This window comes from Rattus norvegicus, chromosome 16 (genome assembly GCF_036323735.1).
Source record: "Rattus norvegicus strain BN/NHsdMcwi chromosome 16, GRCr8, whole genome shotgun sequence".
Classification (NCBI taxonomy): Eukaryota; Metazoa; Chordata; class Mammalia; order Rodentia; family Muridae; genus Rattus; species Rattus norvegicus.
In genome coordinates, this window is record NC_086034.1 from 41,097,271 (window position 1) to 41,118,964 (window position 21,694).

Sequence of the window (21,694 nt, forward strand, 5' to 3'; positions counted from 1 at the left end):
TCACCCTTTAAATGCTCCGTGTCCTCCTGACCCCTGGAAGTTTAACTTAGAGGATTTTACAGCTTTTTCCTTGAGATGACACCATCTGGAAAGGTGTTTCTGGGGACAAACATGACTGTGGGGCATTTTAAGCAACAGAACACTGTTCCCATATGCAAGGCATAGTGCTTGCAAGAATGAAGCAAATGCTCAACTTCAGCCTGGACTCGGAAAGAGGGGTCTTGATGGACTCAAAGCTTGAATTCTTCGGACCCTGCTACAATTTCTCCATCATAACATGAATAATAAACAAAGGGTTTCAAACACCACAACATTCCAACATCTTGTCAAAAGTGATTATTTGAAAGGTCACAACTGTGGCATGTGACACCTATGGGTTCCAACAGGAACGTACTTCACCACACAAGACTCAGACTTCTCACCCCATCCAAGCTTAAGATCCTATCTGACAGATGTGTGAAGAAAGGTTTCAGTCATGAACAGCTATGGAAACTGCAAACATGAGGCTTGGGAAGGACATGACTGTTCAAGGGGCAGCATGCAGAAGAGATTTTATGATAATCTCTCCCTGGTTGTGTTAAGGGCTATTGAAATCTAAACATGTGATAAAATTTCACACACACACACACACACACACACAGACAAAGACACACATACACACACAGGCACACATGCACACACAGGCACACATACACATAGATACACACACAGGCACACACACAGACACACAGACATACACACACACATAGGCACACACACACAGACATAGACAAACAGACACACACAGAGACACACCCAGACATAGACACACACAGACACACACACAGACACACACATACACGCACACACACACCCACACAAAATGAGATCTAACATAATTTCCAAAATGTCAATAGGTGACTTTATTTCACAGATAACAACTTCTGATTTAGAACAACCAGCTCTATGGTTCTACAACGGAGGCTCCTTGGGCGAGGCTGGATGAAGATTCCATAGTTTTCCTGAACCAGTGCTACATTATTTTTTTAATATTAAGGGCTTTTTTTTCAGTTGGTTGTTTTTGTTTTATGTTTTGTTTTGTGTGTCAGACTGGATTGAAACCTCTAGACAGTCTGATCCTGTGGTTTAATTTTCCTAAACACAGTTAAACCTCAGGGATGGCTACCTTGAAATTCTGTTGCAAAGTAGCAAAGCTCCCATGATCTTTAAGGTAAGAATGGATTCTATCAGCTGATAACCAGGACCCGGGGCTCGGACCCAGCAAGGAATGATGTGGGACTTTTTGTCTTTTTTTTTTTTTAATTTTTCATTAGATAATTTTTTTTATAAATTGCTTTTTGTATTAATTTTTCTTTTTTTAAATTTTTTATTAGATATATTTCTTTACTTATATTTCAGATGTTATTCCCCTTCCTGCCTTCCTGTCCATCAGCGCCCGTTCCCTCCCCTTCCCCTCCCCCAACTTTTTGTCTTTTTAATTGAAAATAGTTTCTTTGCTCACACGATACACCCCAAGGAGAGTTTCCACTTCCTGAGGTCCAATAGGAGGGAAGTGTGAATCTTCCTGGGAAGGGGAAATGGAATCCAAAGGAATTTTGTAAACATCTGATTTGCTAGGGGCTTCTTTAAAATGTGTGCCATGTTAAGTTTGAACCCTCGCACTGCATGGAAAACTGGCTTATGAGGTGCACCTAGGTAGTGGGGACACCAGCTCAGGCTTAAAGAGCAACAGAGGAAATGGGTAGCATCCCAGGATGGCTCACAAATGAGCCCCCACTCACAAGAATGAGAGCCCACTGCACATGACAGGTGCACATGTCGAAGCCTGATTTGCCAGAGGCTGAGAGTGACATGTTTATCTGGCGGCCGGATGGTTAGCATTTTAAGGCGAATCCATGTGTTGCCAAACAAAGCAACATTCCTACCTTTATTCTTGTCAGGTTTGTATCCCCCTCCTCCCAAGATATCTTCGAGATCCTTGTCTGACCAACCTACAGAAAAACCACACATTTCAGTGGCCAAAAGAAAAAAATCTCAGCAGCAAACATTTGGATTAGTCAAAGTTGTCCATGACACGTGAGTGTTCTTCATGGAACTGAGAGTGTGGTTCAGTGACACAGCAGATGTAAGGTCTCAGAACCACACCTTGTGCTCATACTAAGGATCGATGGGGAGGGGGAGAAGGAGGGGGAAGGGAAGGAGGTTGAGGGAAATGAACAAGGAAGAAAGGGGATAGGCAAAATTTCAACCAGCCCCTCAGACAGCTCACTGCCGATGTATATGTTCTGTAGAACGTCCAATCATCTTGAGTGTTTGTGTGACCACAGAGAGAAGAAATACAATCCTATAATTAAGTTCAGATGAGACACCATCCCCCTGTCTCGATGGCAGCTCTCTGAGGTCTGACTCTATAGAAGACTCTGCTTCTTAACTGAACCAAGGAGATTAATGCCTTTCTGCCAAAATAAGTCTCAACTTTCTCACAATCTGCGACACAATCACAGATGACTAATACGAGAAGCAGAATCATTATTAACCATAGTTCAGTGATTAAGTACACATCTTCCTGAATGTCCTATGCTCTGTGTGCAAAGTGTGCTTAAAGCCGTCCCGCTGTATTCCAGAGGACAGAGGGGTGATTTGCTAAGCCCCTGGCGTCACTGTTCCTTCTCTTACTTGGCTTTGTCTGCTTTGTGTCATGAGACCACTTTTGCCAGGCAGAATGAATGTCGCACCAACTGGATGACTTGGGAAGCATTTCTTAAAACTGAATGAAATGAATCCGTCAGTCCAGGACAGCCACTGATGGTGCTTGTCGACAAGATTTCGGGTGAAGCCTTTGTAAGCTACCGTGAGTCTTTTCCAGTGGTATGGGTGGTGTTAGCAGCAAGTTAGATTTTTTTTTTATTATAGCACGCAGCATTACACTGAACTTTTATAAACCATAAGAGAACAAGGTTTTCCAAAGACTAATGCTAGAAAACTACAAATGGGCACAAGTCCATTGAACAGGTGTTGTAGTTCAAACGTGAAATGTCCCTATAGGCTCATGTGCTGGGACTCTTGAGGCCTGCTTTTGGAAATACATCACTGGAAGGTGACATCTGGGTTTTACTAGCCCATTTCCTGTCTCCATCTCTCTGCTTCCTGTGTGTGGATATAACTCGAGAAGCAGAGTCATATCGGGGCCTCATCACTTCTAAAATTATAAGCTGAAAGAATCCTTCCTCTTCTCTTCGCTTGCTAGGTACTTGGTCAGGGCAACCGGAAAAGTAATGAAAGGAGAACTAAGTGAGGAAAGGTACTAAACACTTTTTAAAATGTATTATTCATTTATATGTCTGTTTTAAACCCTTTTGAATTTAATTGTATTTAAGTGTGTGTGTTTGTGTGTGTGTGTGTGTGTGTGTGTGTGTGTGTGTGTGTGTGTGTGTGTGTGTGTAGGTCAGAGAACAGCTTTCAAGCTGCATATCTCAATATGAGAATCCAGGTATCTCCTAGCAAGATTGACATTCTAGAAATTTCTAAGAAGTATAAAATAATGCCACTCTCTGACAAATTGTTTTTCTCTCAACACACAGACTCATACAATGTGCTATTTATGTTAATATGTATTCGTTTAGTATTATCATTTTATATAAACAATACTGATTTTTTTAAAAAATTAAATATATAGATGATAAACAGAGGTAGATATGACACACACAGGCAATAGTTATTGAGATTCCCAATAATTCGGAGAATCCCAAGACCAAAATATATCAGTACTACTGTTGTGGGGTTCTCCTGAAGCTTGACGGGGCCCAGATCTGGCCCAGATCTACAGTACTCTGGACGTCTCAGAATGCCATTGCAGGTATAAGACAAACCATACCAGGAACTATAGCACTGGCCTGTGATGTTGAGCATCTAGAACTTACCTCTTCCTTCTCCAGTACTTGGCTTTTTGGGGCCATCTAGATTGTTCTGATCATCCAAGGCATCTTCCAAGTCAAACCCATCAAGTTCTGGGGACCAAAGAACAAAAGAGATAATCACTGCTGTACTGGGTAGTTTTTATGTCAGCTTGAGCTAGAGCCATCTACAAGGAGGGAACCGTGTTTAGGAAAAGGCCTCCATAAGCTCAGACTGCTAGGCATTTTCTCAGTGATCGATCAGTGGTGAAGGACAGGGTACACCGTGGAAGGTACCATCCCTACACTGGTGGTCATAAGCCAAATAAAATAAACCCTTTCTTTTCTATGTTGGTTTTGATCATGGTGTTTAATTATCACCATAGAAACACAAACTAGGATACCCACTGAAACAGGTAGCTGATGTGGAAAATCCTTCCTTCATTTTTTCCTCTGAGAGCTTGTCTTACCCATAGGATTTGACGGTGCTCTAGTTGTTCCTGGTCTTCTCGTTGTAGTAGTGGTGATATGGTCCCCTCTCTCTGACAGTAGGAGGGAAAACAGCAATAAAAAGTAAATAATAATAAAATGTATACCTACATCATAGTTTAAGTAAGTCGCACCGTGAATAGACCATCGTTAGTACTTATTAAAGCTCCTATACGACAGGTCTTCCTGGTTGCTGCCGCTGCAGAGAGCCCTTGGACAGCACCCCGCGAGCAAACTTGAGCCTCGGGACCACAGGTAAGACCAACTTGTCTGCTGCAAGAGAGCTGCCTGGTGAGATCGGGACACACAGAGGCAGAGTCCATCTAGGACCGGGCACGTCCTGTGTTTGCCGGAGGTCCCACGCCCGCGGATACCGGGCCCGCAGCAGCTCTCTGCTCCCAGACCCTGTGGGAAAGAGACCTCACCGCCTGATCAGGTGGGCACTCCTGAGGCTGCAGAGCGGAAGAGACCACCAACACTGCCCACCCCTGCCCACATCCCTGGCCCAAGAGGAAACTGTATAAGGCCTCTGGGCTCCCGTGGGGGAGGGCCCAGGAGAGGCAGGACCCCTGCCTGAGACACCGCCGGAACCTGAGGGAAACAGACCAGATAAACAGTTCTCTGCACCCAAATCCCGTGGGAGGGAGAACTGAACCTTCAGAGAGGCAGACAAGCCTGGGAAACCAGAAGAGACTGATCTCTGTACATACATCTCGGACGCCAGAGGAAAACACCAAAGGCCATCTGGAACCCTGGTACACTGAAGCTCCCGGAAGGGGCGGCACAGGTCTTCCTGGTTGCTGCCGCTGCAGAGAGCCCGTGGGCAGCACCCCGCGAGCGAACTTGAGCCTCGGGACCACAGGTAAGACCAACTTGTCTGCTGCAAGAAAGCTGCCTGGTGAACTCAAGACACAGGCCCACAGGAACAGCTGAAGACTTGTAGAGAGGAAAAACTACACGCCCGAAAGCAGAACACTCTGTCCCCATAACTAACTGAAAGAGAGGAAAACAGGTCTACAGCACTCCTGACACATAGGCTTATAGGACAGTCTAGCCACTGTCAGAAATAGCAGAACAAAGTAACACTAGAGATAATCTGATGGCGAGAGGCAAGCGCAGGAAACCAAGCAACAGAAACCAAGACTACATGCCATCATCGGAGCCCAATTCTCCCACCAAAACAAACATGGAATATCCAAACGCAACAGAAAAGCAAGATCTAGTTTCAAAATCATATTTGATCATGATGCTGGAGGACTTCAAGAAAGACATGAACACACTTAGGGAAACACAGGAAAACATTAATAAACAAGTAGAAGCCTACAGAGAGGAATCGCAAAAATCCCTGAAAGAATTCCAGGAAAACACAATCAAACAGTTGAAGGAATTAAAAATGGAAATAGAAGCAATCAAGAAAGAACACATGGAAACAACCCTGGATATAAAAAACCAAAAGAAGAGACAAAGAGCTGTAGATACAAGCCTCACCAACAGAATACAAGAGATGGAAGAGAGAATCTCAGGAGCAAAAGATTCCATAGAAATCATTGACTCAACTGTCAAAGATAATGTAAAGCGGAAAAAACTACTGGTCCAAAACATACAGGAAATCCAGGACTCAATGAGAAGATCAAACCTAAGGATAATAGGTATAGAAGAGAGTGAAGACTCCCAGCTCAAAGGACCAGTAAATATCTTCAACAAAATCATAGAAGAAAACTTCCCTAACCTTAAAAAAGAGATACCCATAGGCATACAAGATGCCTACAGAACTCCAAATAGATTGGACCAGAAAAGAAACACCTCCCGTCACATAATAGTCAAAACACCAAATGCACAAAATAAAGAAAGAATATTAAAAGCAGTACGGGAAAAAGGTCAAGTAACATATAAAGGCAGACCTATCAGAATCACACCAGACTTCTCGCCAGAAACTATGAAGGCCAGAAGATCCTGGACTGATGTCATACAGACCCTAAGAGAACACAAATGCCAGCCCAGGTTACTGTATCCTGCAAAACTCTCAATTAACATAGATGGAGAAACCAAGATATTCCATGACAAAACCAAATTTACACAATATCTTTCTACAAATCCAGCACTACAAAGGATAATAAATGGTAAAGCCCAACATTAGGAGACAAGCTATACCCTAGAAGAAGCAAGAAACTAATCGTCTTGGCAACAAAACAAAGAGAATGAAAGCACACAAACATAACTCACATCCAAATATGAATATAACGGGAAGCAATAATCACTATTCCTTAATATCTCTCAACATCAATGGCCTCAACTCCCCAATAAAAAGAAATAGATTAACAAACTGGATACGCAACGAGGACCCTGCATTCTGCTGCCTACAGGAAACACACCTCAGAGACAAAGACAGACACTACCTCAGAGTGAAAGGCTGGAAAACAACTTTCCAAGCAAATGGTCAGAAGAAGCAAGCTGGAGTAGCCATTCTAATATCAAATAAAATCAATTTGCAACTAAAAGTCATCAAAAAAGATAAGGAAGGACACTTCATATTCATCAAAGGAAAAATCCACCAAGATGAACTCTCAATCCTAAATATCTATGCCCCAAATACAAGGGCACGTACATACGTAAAAGAAACCTTACTAAAGCTCAAAGCACACATTGCACCTCACACAATAATAGTGGGAGATTTCAACACCCCCTCTCATCAATGGACAGATCATGGAAACAGAAATTAAACAGAGATGTAGACAGACTAAGAGAAGTCATGAGCCAAATGGACCTAACGGATATTTATAGAACATTCTATCCTAAAGCAAAAGGATATACCTTCTTCTCAGCTCCTCATGGTACTTTCTCCAAAATTGACCATATAATTGGTCAAAAAACGGGCCTCAACAGGTACAGAAAGATAGAAATAATCCCATGCGTGCTATCGGACCACCACGGCCTAAAAGTGGTCTTCAATAACAATCAAGGAAGAATGTCCACATATACTTGGAAATTGAACAATGCTCTAGTCAATGATAACCTGGTCAAGGAAGAAATAAAGAAAGAAATTAAAAACTTTTTAGAATTTAATGAAAATGAAGATACAACATACCCAAACTTATGGGACACAATGAAAGCTGTGCTAAGAGGAAAACTCATAGCGCTGAGTGCCTGCAGAAAGAAACAGGAAAGAGCATATGTCAGCAGCTTGATAGCACACCTAAAAGCTCTAGAACAAAAAGAAGCAAATACACCCAGGAGGTGTAGAAGGCAGGAAATAATCAAACTCAGAGCTGAAATCAACCAAGTAGAAACAAAAAGGACCATAGAAAGAATCAACAGAACCAAAAGTTGGTTCTTTGAGAAAATCAACAAGATAGATAAACCCTTAGCCAGACTAACGAGAGGACACAGAGAGTGCGTCCAAATTAACAAAATCAGAAATGAAAAGGGAGACATAACAACAGATTCAGAGGAAACTCAAAAAATCATCAGATCTTACTACAAAAACCTATATTCAACAAAACTCGAAAATCTTCAGGAAATGGACAATTTCCTAGACAGATACCAGGTACCGAAGTTAAATCAGGAACAGATAAACCAGTTAAACAACACCATAACTCCTAAGAAAATAGAAGCAGTCATTAAAGGTCTCCCAACCAAAACGAGCCCAGGTCCAGATGGGTTTAGTGCAGAATTCTATCAAACCTTCATAGAAGACCTCATACCAATATTATCCAAACTATTCCACAAAATTGAAACAGATGGATCACTACCGAATTCCTTCTACGAAGCCACAATTACTCTTATACCTAAACCACACAAAGACCCAACAAAGAAAGAGAACTTCAGACCAATTTCCCTTATGAATATCGACGCAAAAATACTCAACAAAATTCTGGCAAACCGAATCCAAGAGCACATCAAAACAATCATCCACCATGATCAAGTAGGCTTCATCCCAGGCATGCAGGGATGGTTTAATATACGGAAAACCATCAACGTGATCCATTATATAAACAAACTGAAAGAACAAAACCACATGATCATTTCATTAGATGCTGAGAAAGCATTTGACGAAATTCAACACCCCTTCATGATAAAAGTCCTGGAAAGAATAGGAATTCAAGGCCCATACCTGAACATGGTAAAAGCCATATACAGCAAACCAGTTGCTAACATTAAACTAAATGGAGAGAAACTTGAAGCAATCCCACTAAAATCAGGGACTAGACAAGGCTGCCCACTCTCTCCCTACTTATTCAATATAGTTCTTGAAGTTCTAGCCAGAGCAATCAGACAACAAAAGGATGTCAAGGGGATACAGATCGGAAAAGAAGAAGTCAAAATATCACTATTTGCAGATGATATGATAGTATATTTAAGTGATCCCAAAAGTTCCACCAGAGAACTACTAAAGCTGATAAACAACTTCAGCAAAGTGGCTGGGCATAAAATTAACTCAAATAAATCAGTTGCCTTCCTCTATACAAAAGAGAAACAAGCCGAGAAAGAAATTAGGGAAACGACACCTTTCATAATAGACCAAAATAATATAAAGTACCTCGGAGTGACTTTAACAAAGCAAGTAAAAGATCTGTACAATAAGAACTTCAAGACACTGAAGAATGAAATTGAAGAAGACCTCAGAAGATGGAAACATCTCCCATGCTCATGGATTGGCAGGATTAATATAGTAAAAATGGCCATTTTACCAAAAGCAATCTACAGATTCAATGCAATCCCCATCAAAATACCAATCCAATTCTTCAAAGAGTTAGACAGAACAATTTGCAAATTCATCTGGAATAACAAAAAACCCAGGATAGCTAAAGCTATCCTCAACAATAAAAGGACTTCAGGGGGAATCACTATCCCTGAACTCAAGCAGTATTACAGAGCAATAGTGATAAAAACTGCATGGTATTGGTACAGAGACAGACAGATAGACCAATGGAATAGAATTGAAGACCCAGAAATGAACCCACACACATATGGTCACTTGATTTTTGACAAAGGAGCCAAAACCATCCAATGGAAAAAAGATAGCATTTTCAGCAAATGGTGCTGTTTCAACTGGAGGGCAACATGTAGAAGAATGCAGATCGATCCATGCTTATCACCCTGTACAAAGCTTAAGTCCAAGTGGATCAAGGACCTCCACATCAAACCAGACACACTCAAACTAATAGAAGAAAAACTAGGGAAGCATCTGCAACACATGGGCACTGGAAAAAATTTCCTAAACAAAACACCAATGGCTTACGCTCTAAGATCAAGAATTGACAAATGGGATCTCATAAAACTGCAAAGCTTCTGTAAGGCAAAGGACACGGTGGTTAGGACAAAACGGCAACCAACAGATTGGGAAAAGATCTTTACCAATCCTACAACAGATAGAGGACTTATATCCAAAATGTACAAAGAACTCAAGAAGTTAGACCACAGGGAAACAAATAACCCTATTAAAAAATGGGGCTCAGAGCTAAACAAAGAATTCACAGCTGAGGAATGCCGAATGGCTGAGAAACACCTAAAGAAATGTTCAACATCTTTAGTCATAAGGGAAATGCAAATCAAAACAACCCTGAGATTTCACCTCACACCAGTGAGAATGGCTAAGATCAAAAACTCAGGGGACGGGGCTGGGGATTTAGCTCAGTGGTAGAGCCCTTACCTAGGAATCGCAAGGCCCTGGGTTCGGTCCCCAGCTCCGAAAAAAAGAACCAAAAAAAAAAAAAAAAAAAAAAAAACTCAGAGGACAACAGATGCTGGCGAGGATGTGGAGAAAGAGGAACACTCCTCCATTGTTGGTGGGATTGCAAACTGGTACAACCATTCTGGAAATCAGTCTGGAGGACCCTCAGAAAATTGGACCTTGAACTGCCTGAGGATCCAGCTATACCTCTCTTGGGCATATACCCAAAAGATGCCCCAACATATAAAAAAGACACGTGCTCCACTATGTTCATTGCAGCCTTATTTATAATAGCCAGAAGCTGGAAAGAACCCAGATGCCCTTCAACAGAGGAATGGATACAGAAAATGTGGTACATCTACACAATGGAATATTACTCAGCTATCAAAAACAACGACTTTATGAAATTTGTAGGCAAATGGCTGGAACTGGAAAATATCATCCTGAGTGAGCTAACCCAAACACAGAAAGACATACATGGTATGCACTCACTGATAAGTGGCTATTAGCCCAAATGCTTGAATTACCCTAAATTCCTAGAACAAATGAAACTCAAGACAGATGATCAAAATGTGAATGGTTTACTCCTTCTTTAAAAGGGGAACAAGAATACCCTTGGCAGGGAATAGAGAGGCAAAGATTAAAACAGAGACTGAAGGAACACCCATTCAGAGTCTGCCCCACATGTGGCCCATGCATATACAGCCATCCAATTAGACAAGATGGATGAAGCAAAGAAGTGCAGACCGACAGGAGCCGGATGTAGATCGCTCCTGAGAGACACAGCCAGAATACAGCAAATACAGAGGCGAATACCAGCAGCAAACCACTGAACTGAGAATAGGACCCCCGTTGAAGGAATCAGAGAAAGAACTGGAAGAGCTTGAAGGGGCTCGAGACCCCAAAAGTACAACAATGCCAAGCAACCAGAGCTTCCAGGGACTAAGCCACTACCTAAAGACTATACATGGACTGACCCTGGACTCTGACCTCATAGGTAGCAATGAATATCCTAGTAAGAGCACCAGTGGAAGGGGAAGCCCTGGGTCCTGCTAAGACTGAACCACCAGTGAACTAGACTGTTGGGGGGAGGGGGACAATGGGGGGAGGGTGGGGAGGGGAACACCGATAAGAAAGGGGAGGGGGGAGGGGGATGTTTGCCCGGAAACTGGGAAAGGGAATAACACTCGAAATGTATATAAGAAATACTCAAGTTAATAAAAAAAAAAAAAAAAAAAAAAAGCTCCTATACAACCTCATGACTACCCGGAAAAAGATGGCAAAGAGATGGAACAGGTTTAATTGAGGGAGATTCTAACCATTCTTCATAGGTTGGGGACTGAGAGACCCACATCTCACCACTTGACCAGAGCTAAAACATGAGCCCAGATCTGCTGCACATGGAGTAGGGAATTCTAGACGATCCCCAAGACCTTTGAGCTATGGTTTCCTCCACTGTTAGTGCAAGAACTGAACAGCAGATTACGATGCCCAGAGATGTAATAGCTGGTGTTGTCTGTAATGTGCAGAGAATTGTTTTATAAGCTAGCATTTATGTGATGTACAGAGAACTGCTTTACAAACTGAAAGTGGTTAAAGAAGCAAATTTGACCATCATGCTATACCGTACATTAAAATCAACTAAAAGTGGATCAAAGATCTAAAAAGCTAGTTTCTAAACACTCAGCAGAAAACATTTTGGAAAAAATATATATCCGGTTCCTGTCAGCCTGCACTTCTTTGCTTCATCCATCTTATCTAGTTTGGTGGCTGTATATGTATGGGCCACATGTGGAGCCACATGTAGGCTCTGAATGGCCCGTTCCTTCAGACTCTGCTCTAAACTTTGCCTCCCTATCCCCTTCTAAGGGTACTTTTGATCCCCTTTTAAAGAAGGAGTGGAGCATCTGCATTTTGGTCATCCTTCTTGAGTTTCATGTGATCTATGGCGATGCACTCTTTTAATCACAGCACTCCGAGGAACAGAGGCAAGAGGATCTCTGAACTTGAAAACAGCCTGGTCCACAGAGTGAGTTCCAGGACAGCCAAGAGATACCCTGCATTAAAGAAATAACAACAAAAACAAAAAGAGAAAGAAATGAAAGGAAAGAACAACAAGGATTTCCAAACAACTCACTTGCACCGTCACAGAACAACAAATAAATGGGTGTTGTAGTCAAATGTGAAATGACCCTACAGGCCAATTGTTGGGAATACGTCACTGGAAGGTGACATGTAAGGTTTACTAGTCCACTTCCTGTCTCTGTCTCTGTGCTTCCTGTGTGTCACTCCAACGTGAGCAGTGGGGTCACATGGGCCCAGGTTAAGAGTAAAGGAGAACTACTGTGGCATTTTGTAAGTGATGGATTGGATGCTGCCTTGTCATCACTATTACATGTCGATGCTACTGAACTCATTTCAGCAGTGTCTCAGAAAGCAAAGTATTTAAAGCAGAGGTGAGGGAAATTACTATAAACGTAAAGTAAACCTAAAGGTATAAAACCAAGATCCAAATAAAGACACACACCAGAAAACACACCAGACTGGCAACATCAGCTCCCACACTCTCTATGTTCAATGAAAGCCTATAGAAGTCCCACTGATTGTTTCTTTCCAGAAATAGTCAAATTTGATCTAAACTTTTTGGGGAAGGCAGAACCTGAGATTTTTTAAACCTTAAAAAGGATAAAGTGGGATGAATCACTCTACCTAATATTTCATAGTTAACATTTATCAAAGATGTGGCAGACAGATAGATACAGGCAACAGAATAGAATGAAGAGCTCAAAAGACCTCAGATCTGCTCAAGTGATTTTTGTTATACATATGCAAAGCAACTCAAGGGAGGAAGAAATCTTTTCAGCAAAAGGTGCTGGAATAATTAAACTTCCAAAACAAAAAGCAATGGGTTTCATTTTATATAAAACTAACTGCAAATTGATAGGTTTTATTTGCTTAAATATTAAGCCATCAAATTTTCAGAAGGAAGTGTTTCAGAATTGAATGCTTAGTAAAGAGTTCAGATATTCGACAACAGAAACACGGCCCATAAGAGGAAAAGTTGTTACGAAGCTGGAAAGAGCAGGCCACCTGGTGCACGGCCACGATCCAGGAAGCTGAGGTGGGAGGACCTGGCATTTGAGATCCAGCTAGGACTGCTTGCCAAGATAGTAAGATTCAGTCTCAAAAGAGGGAGGAAGAGGAAGAAGTGGCATAGGAATAGGATGTGTAGAAAGGAGGGAGGACAAAGAATTCTAGACAAGAAAACCATCAGGAAGCTTTAATGGAGCTAAGGTTCTTGTGGGCTGGTGGCATAGCTCAGAAGCAAGCATGCATTTACTTAGAGGTCCTAGGTTTTTCCTCAGAACAAACGGGGAAAAACAAGGGGGAGGAGAGGAAAGAAAGGAAATCTGGAGTTGGCTTTTTGAGAAAAGAAAACAAGATTCAAAACTTGTTCTAATGACTCAAAATTATAAATGGGAGAGGAGGCATTGCAACTAATACTAAATAGGTACAAAGGAAACTACAATGGACAATGTATTCCAACAAATCAGACACGCTAGAGGAAATGGATAGAGTTATAGAAGCACACAAACTATTAAGGTGATTATGAAAAATCAAAATATAAATGGATGGATGATAATTAGAATAATTAACAACCTCCCAACAAAGAAATATCCAGGTAAGAGAAGGTTATGAAAATGAATTCAAAGAAAAAGTTAAAGCTAATCCTTCTCAAATTCTTGCAGATCTGAAGAGGAAAGAATTCCAGATTCATTTCATGAGAACAGCATGACCCTCACACAAAGCCAGAGGAGAATGCCAAAAACAAGCAAAACTACATGAATAGAGACAAAAATCAAGGAAACATTACATTAGCAAAGAAAATGAACAGCATATTTAAAAGATTGCACCTTATAATCAAAACTGGATTTATGCCCGGGACACAGGATTGCTCAACATAAATTAAATCATTAAACATTAAAAGTATGAAGCATAAAAACCATTTGATCATGTCAGTAGGTATAGAAAGAGAAATTGACAAAATTTAACATCTTTTTGATGACAATTCCACATATCAGCCATAGAAGCTAGAGTGGTTAGCGCGAGTTGTCAACTCAATGAGTTCTAGAACCTCCTGAGAGAGAGGCCTCCAGCAATATGGTAGATCATCTTGACTCGGTAAACTGTGTTGAAAAGAAGCACCTACAGCAGATGACATGGTTCTTTGGTCTGAGATCCTAGCCTGTACACAGGTGATGGAGTGAGCTGAGTGTATGCCATCATCACTCAAACTGGGCAAAAATAACTCTCCCTTAAGCGGCTTCCACCCTGGCACTTTCTTACAGCAACTAGAAAAGTAACGAAGGTGAAAGCGAAGTCACCCAACGGAATGAAGACCACACAGGATGAGGCACCAGGGTACATAGTCAAGGGGGAAACACTGAAAGATTTCCTTCTAACCTGAGGAACAAGACAACCGTGTCCAATCTACCAATGCAGTATCACCAGTCCTAGCAAGAATGAGGAAAAGATATTGAAAACGGTCTGTAGGTGATAGGACTGTATGCACAGAAGATCCACGAGAACCAAGTGTGGTGGTGCCCACCTATGAACCCAGAATCTGACAGGCAGACTCAGGAGAAGGAGGACTTGGAGGGCAGCCTGAATTATATAACAAATTTCAAATGAGCCTGGGCTACAGAAATGGAAAAATAGACAAACTGAAAGAGGAAACACTGGCATATCCATGGTTTTGAAGATGAACGAAGTCAGTCATAAGCCAAAGAATGTATATGGCAAAAGGAGAGAAATAACTCTCCCGCAGAGCCTCCAAGAGGAATGCTGCCACACAGGCACTAGTGCTTTGCGCCACTGAACTATCCCTGCAGCCTCCCTTGATCATATCTGCTGCCAGTAACGAAACTTGGAATTTAAGACAGTTTTCTGAAAACTTGCTGGTGGCTGTGATATGAGCAGCTTTTCAATATCTAGGTGGTTTTTTAAATCATCGTTTTACTCATCATTTATTTGTTTGTTTTTGGACAAGAGATCTTGCTGTTGTAACCCTGAGTACCCTGGAACTTGCAATACAGAACAGGATTATCTTCAAACTTTTGGTATTCTCCCCACCTCTGCCTTCACAGTGCTGGGATTACAGGTGGTGCCACCCCGTATGACTTACTGAACGCTTTGTTCAATGAGATAGGTGGCAACAGGAATTGGTGTGATTCTGTAATATATTACATTGTGCATTGGTTGGGGTATCAGTGTTTCCAAGTGACCAGTGCACAGTGCTAGCAAACTGTGAATGATCCATTCAAAGGAGAGTCCAATGGAAGAGCTGGAGGAAGGACTGAAGGACCAGAAGAGGTCACGGACTCCAAAGGACCATGAACAGAGTCAACTAACCTGGACCCTTGGAGCTCTCAGGGTCTGAACCGCCAACCAGGGAACATGCACATCTGGCCCTAGGTCCCCACACATATGTAGCAGATATGCAGCTTGGGCATGTTGGCTCCAAACAACTGGAGCAGGGGCTGTCCCTAAAGCTGTTGCCTGCCTGTGAATCCTGTTTCCCTGGCTGGGCTACCTTACTAGCCTCAGTGGAAGAGGATGAATCCAGCCCCAAAGAGGCTAGATGTGCCAGCTAGGTGTGGGGGGTGGGGAGTGGGGGCAGATACCCTGGGGGATCCACCCTCTCTGAGGAGAAGGGGAGAGATAGAGGGAGAGACTGTGTAAGGGAGTAGGGAAACTGGCAGCAATTTGGACAAAAAGGGAGTAAATAAATAAATAAGAAAATACTAAAGAAAAAAAGCACATTGAGTTCTTTCCCCTTTCCTCCTACACATCTGCATGAGTCTGGATTTTCTCCGCATGTTGTACAGAACCTCAGGGACTTATAACTGCTCAGTCCAGATGCAGATATTAAAAATCCAGGAGGAGTGGTAACACACATCTGTAGTCCCAGCACAGGGGTCGGGGGGTGGGGAGGTAGAGGCAGGTAGATAGATCTCTGTGAATTTGAGGCCAGTCTGGTCTGTCTAGTAAAGTGTGGTCTACATAGTGATTCCTAGGTCTGTCTCACAGTAACACACACACACACATACACATACACACACACACACACACACACACATACACACATACACACAGACACACACACACAGAGACACACACATACACACACATACACACAAACACACACACACATATATACGCACAGACATGCACACACACACACACACATACCACACACAGACACACAAACATACACACACATACACACACAGACATGCATGCACACACACACACACACACACAAAGAATCCAGATGCATTCTACTGAAGCCAGACATTACAGAAAACTATAAAATAATGTCATTCATTACTCTAAATTATGTTTTCACCTTATAAGCACAGTTATTTCTCATAAAAACCCACCACATATGTCAATGCATATGGCTTTTTATTTTCCTCAGATTAATATCAGTTTTTAGTTCTAAGTTCTCAGATGAGAAGTATTTATAGATGTGACCCACATACACAAACTCTCCCGAGATCTTCAAAAACTTAGAGAATTTCAAGAAAACGTCTGAATATCTTCGTTGAAGACTTCTCCTTAGGCCTCAGGTTGCCCAACTCTGCTCGACTATGAATGTTTAACCTGCGAGCTATGGGGATAGGCTGGGGCTTAAGTCAAGTTCAGCTCACCCCTTCTGCCTCCTGTACCTGGATTCTGGCAGCCATCGTCACCCAAAGCAATAAGGAAGTGGAAACGCATGGCTTTCACGTAAGGCACAGTGACCAACCAGATGGGATTCTGTTGAATTAAATCTAACATTCACATGGGTGCCTTTGCTAACTTTTCATATGTGCAGCTAAAAATTCTACACGGCTCCTTTTGACCCTGTCCCAGATGGAGTCCCAACAAATTCAAACTTGTGTCCCTTCTCAGGTGAGTCTGGCCTTCCTCACTTCCCACACCTGGTTACCTGCTGGATTTGATGGAGCTCTGGTTGTTCCTGTCCTTCTAGTCGTGGTGCTAAAGTGGCTCTCTGAAGGGAGAAGGGAGGACAAAAGGAAGCAGATTGTAAAACACAGTGGCTGCTTTATGGTTTACAGAAGTCACATCGTGAGAATGGTCTCGGTATAGGTCCCCGAGGCCATTGTGGGGATCACACTGAAGAATCATAAAAAGTCATGGGTTCTGAAGCTAGAAATGCACATCAGTGGCCAAAAGTCACTGTTGCTCTAGTACTGAACCCAAGTCAAAGCCGGTCTTGTCGGTACAGAGAATTTCAGGACAACTCGGGCTAAATCAAGAGACCCTGTCTCAAAACAAAACAGTGAGAGGAAGGAAATGGGTCGGAGTTCTCTTTTTGTATAGCAGAAAAAAGGCGAAGGCAGATGCACGTTCTCTTGTGGTTTCAACATAATGAAAATTATGAAATTTTCTAAATGAAAAAGGAAGATGACACACGTATGACAAAACGACACAAGCCTTGCACAACAGAACAAACAGGTAGATGGAGGTACAGCTAGTCTCATATGCGTGCACTTTTCTGAAGGCAAGATTGTCAGTGTGGTGCATGGCCGACCACTTGTGTTTGCTTGGTGGACTTGTTTGTTTGAGTCATGCTTTACTGAGGAAGTTTCTTTCAGCGCATCCTCCAGATTAAAATCATCGAAGTCTCCATATCCTGCAAAGAAGAAGACAATTTTAAGTTTAGGTAGTTTTTTAAATGAAGGAAAGATTGTAATATTTTCTTTGTCTTTACCATTATAATTTGTGGTTCTGAGAACTGAACCTAGGACCTAGAATGTACTAGGCAAGTGTTCACCACTGAGGCTGATGCTAAAACACTCTTGACATGGTGTTTGTCATTTAAAAAAAAGGGGGGGATGTGAATGCAAATGGAAAACAAAAATCCAAAGTAGCTATACTTATGTGTAGGGAGCCATATTGGATTTGGGCCTGGCCGCTTTGAGGCTCAAAGTGTCTACGTGACTCTTGGCTGCATGGCCACAGATGTTCAACCTTGAAATGACTGTCATAAGTCTTGAGAGTGTTGGACAAAAGCCTCTCCCATGAATTTAGGGCACAGGAAGATAACATTCACAGGATGTTTCAGTCTGAGCAAACACCAGACGTCTCCAGCGTCTCCATCGCATGACCTCTTCACCTTCTGCTCTCACTGCTGGAATGCCCTTCTCCCTCCATCCTTTGTGTTTCACTAAGGACACTCCCCCTACCTGAAAGGTTAAAAGCTGTAACGTTCACCCCAATAAACAAGACCTTGACAACAGAACTTTTGCTTGGTCTCCTTCTTCTCTTCACCCCCATTTGATACACAGGTAGAAGGCCTCTTCGGGACCCTGAATAACTGGACCTGCTGGACAGGTCACTTACGCCAAGAAAAAATAGAGCAGAAGTCAAACACTCCATTGTGATAGAAAGAAACAGATCATTACAAAATGCAAAAGGGCTACTTCAGCAACAAGTCAAATGCATTTGCGATATGTGCATGTGTGTGTGTGTGTGTGTGTGTGTGTGTGTGTGTGTGTGTGTGTGTGTCTCCATTGTCAGGCACCCAAACATATATGGCAATCATTAATAGATATGAACATAGAATGTAACACAGTAATAGGAAACTTCCATCATCAAATGGATGACCTAACCATGGGGAGAAACAGTGGGTTTTACAAGTATTCTTTGCAAATGCACACATAGGGAACATCATAGATCATGTGCTAAAACACGAAACACATTCCAGCAGTGATTATGGAAGAGTGGGATCATATCAAGTCTCTTTTCTGACTACAACAGCATGAAACTAAAACTGAATGGTGAGAGAGACAGCTCACAAATATGTAGAAATTAAACAACACTCTTCTCAACAATCCATAAGTCAAGGAAAACCAACTAGACGGAAACCAAACAGGATCCAGAGACGAGGGCAAATGGGATCACAATACATTCAAATGGAAAGCAGTCCTGACTGGAAGCCTGCATTACATCAGCCCTCATGTTACACCTCAGAAAGCTAGAAAGCAGAACAAAGGGAAAGCCAAGCAGAGCAAAGCATTTTTAAAAAACAACAAAGTGGGTAATCTAAAGGAAACGATTGAAATTCCTTTATGTGTGTGTGTGTGTGTGTGTGTGTGTGTTGTGTGTGTGTGTATGTGTATGTTTTGGGGTGCCATGTATGTTTCTGCATGGCATGCATGCAGTGCCTTTAGAGGCCAGAAGAGGGTGTCAAGTCCTCTACAACTGGAATACAGATGACTGTGGTCTGTCATGTGGATGTTAGGGATCAAACAAACCCACGTCCTGTGGAAAAGCAGTCAGTGATCTTTACTGCTGGGTCATTTCTGGAACCCCACAGAAGAAGCAGTTATATACAAGGATTAATTCAGAAAGCTGAATATCACACACTTTGTCTCAAATGGGAGAGCCTAGATTTTAATTATTTTTATTTTTAATTTTTAAAAATTACACATATATGTGTATCTGTGGACATAGGTACAGGTGCTCTTGGAAACCAGAAGTGAATGTCAGTTCCCTAGGAGGTAGAGCTAGCAGCCCGCCATGGATGCTGGGAACCAAAATCTTAATGACTAAGCTAGTTTTCAAGTCTGAGCCTAGATTTTAAACAAGCACTTGAGGAACAGAACAAATAAAATCACATATCACAAATCCTAGGACGCAGTTCAGAATAAGTGAAAGCCCTGTGTGGCCAGTGTGGAAAGTGACAGGGCCAACATTGGTCAGTGACAGGCACGAACTACAAGTCGGCGATAATATAAAAGTCAGAAATACAAAATTATCTAAAATCCGTATAAGTGGTACTTGACCTGTATGCTACAAAGCTGCCAAAAATAAAAGCAAAATAATAGTAGTGTAAAATACACAACCCAGAAATAAAATCGAACGTAACTCTTACGGAGAGTTGAAAATGAACAAAGGGTGAAGGATAGTGTCTTCAGGAATCACTGGTGGGAAAACACAAAAGAATAAAATTAGACCTTTATTCCAATACAGTAACTGAATCATAATTAATTTGCAATTTATTAAATGTGATACTCAATCCTGAAGAGGTACTAAAAGAAGTAGCGGGCATTGGTCTGGCTTATGGTTTCCTGAAGAGCATTCCCAAAGCATAGGCAAAAGAGCAAACTGCAGCAGTGAGGCGGAGCTTACAGGCCAAGGGCTCACTCCACAAGTGCAAAGCCCTGGGTTCAATTCCCAGCACCACAAAACAAGGGGACTAACATGCGTCCAACCAAAATGCTTCACCACAGCTAAAGAATGACCCATGCAATTAAGTGACATTTTCCACAAAGAAATGATGTTTATGGTCAACCGATGAATAAAAAGATAATGTAAGACAAGTCTAATCTTTGAGGAAACAAAAATTGCAAGTGCAATGAAGCTAGCTTTAATCCTTGCCCATGGAAAATGGTATGGACACTCCTGAAAAGTAAGCATAGAATTATCCTATTATCCAGTTATATGAAGCTTAGGAACTGAGGTTGGTAAATCAGAGGCATCTGCACACTCATGCTCAGTGCACAACTATTCACAGTAGCCAAGGTATGGGGAAAAAAACTCAAGCTTTATCTAGGTAAATGAATACAGAAAACGGTTATTAGACTAGGGAAATGGCTTGGTGATAGCACACTTACTTGGTGTGTGCAAAAGGCTCTTTATTTTTGAGATTATAACTACAACACTTCTCCCTTCCCTCCCTCCAAATCTTCCCATATACCCCTCCAAACAGCACTGTCAGCCCCACTTAAATGGAACCACCCAGTGTACCATACTCAACCTGCCCAAAGCTACAGGGTCATGTGGACCCTCTCCACAACCTGGCGATTACTGCTAGTGCCAAGCTTACAAATGCACCGAAAAAGTTTCTGAGTCAAAAGCTTACAGCCTAGAAGCCAAGTCTTGCTTCTTTTCAGAATTCTTTACATATTACTTCCAAATCCTGAACATGGGATTCAGTATTATCAAGTCCAACTCTTATAATCTTCCTCCCACAGTGACACAGGGGAGATCAGGGTCCCCTCTGGGATTCGGAGTCACAGTGACAACAGGACTTAAAAACAGACTCACAAAGAACCACAAGGACGATTTATTAGAGTTCAGAAGAAGATCCCCAGGACTGGCAAGCTGTAAAGTCCTAGCAGCTCCCAGAATACAAGAAAGGAGAAGGGCCAAGCCGTGCTATTTAAGCTGCCATGGAGGTTAGACTCATGGCCAGCAAGCAGCCACATGTGGCATTACAGGTTTTAAGGAAAGAGTAGGGAGGCCCAAAATGCTTGGGATAAAGACCCCAGTACTAAGGAAAGAACACTTAGAAAAGAGATAGAAAATGTGAAAAATATGTATGCTTTTCTGACTTGGTCATAGGGTAGGACTTAGGACCTTTTACATGACTGGTCGGTAAGCTTCTGAACAATGGTGGTGGGAATCGTGGGAAAGAAAAGTGCAGTGTCTCATTTTAAAAACAATTCTATCTTTTCAGTAAGGTTTTAGCTGGTGAGCCAATCTTTCTATGGTGATCCCTTACCAAAGGGATCGAACCAGTCTCCACTCAGACCAGAGATCTTATCCTCTTGACCAACACTAACAG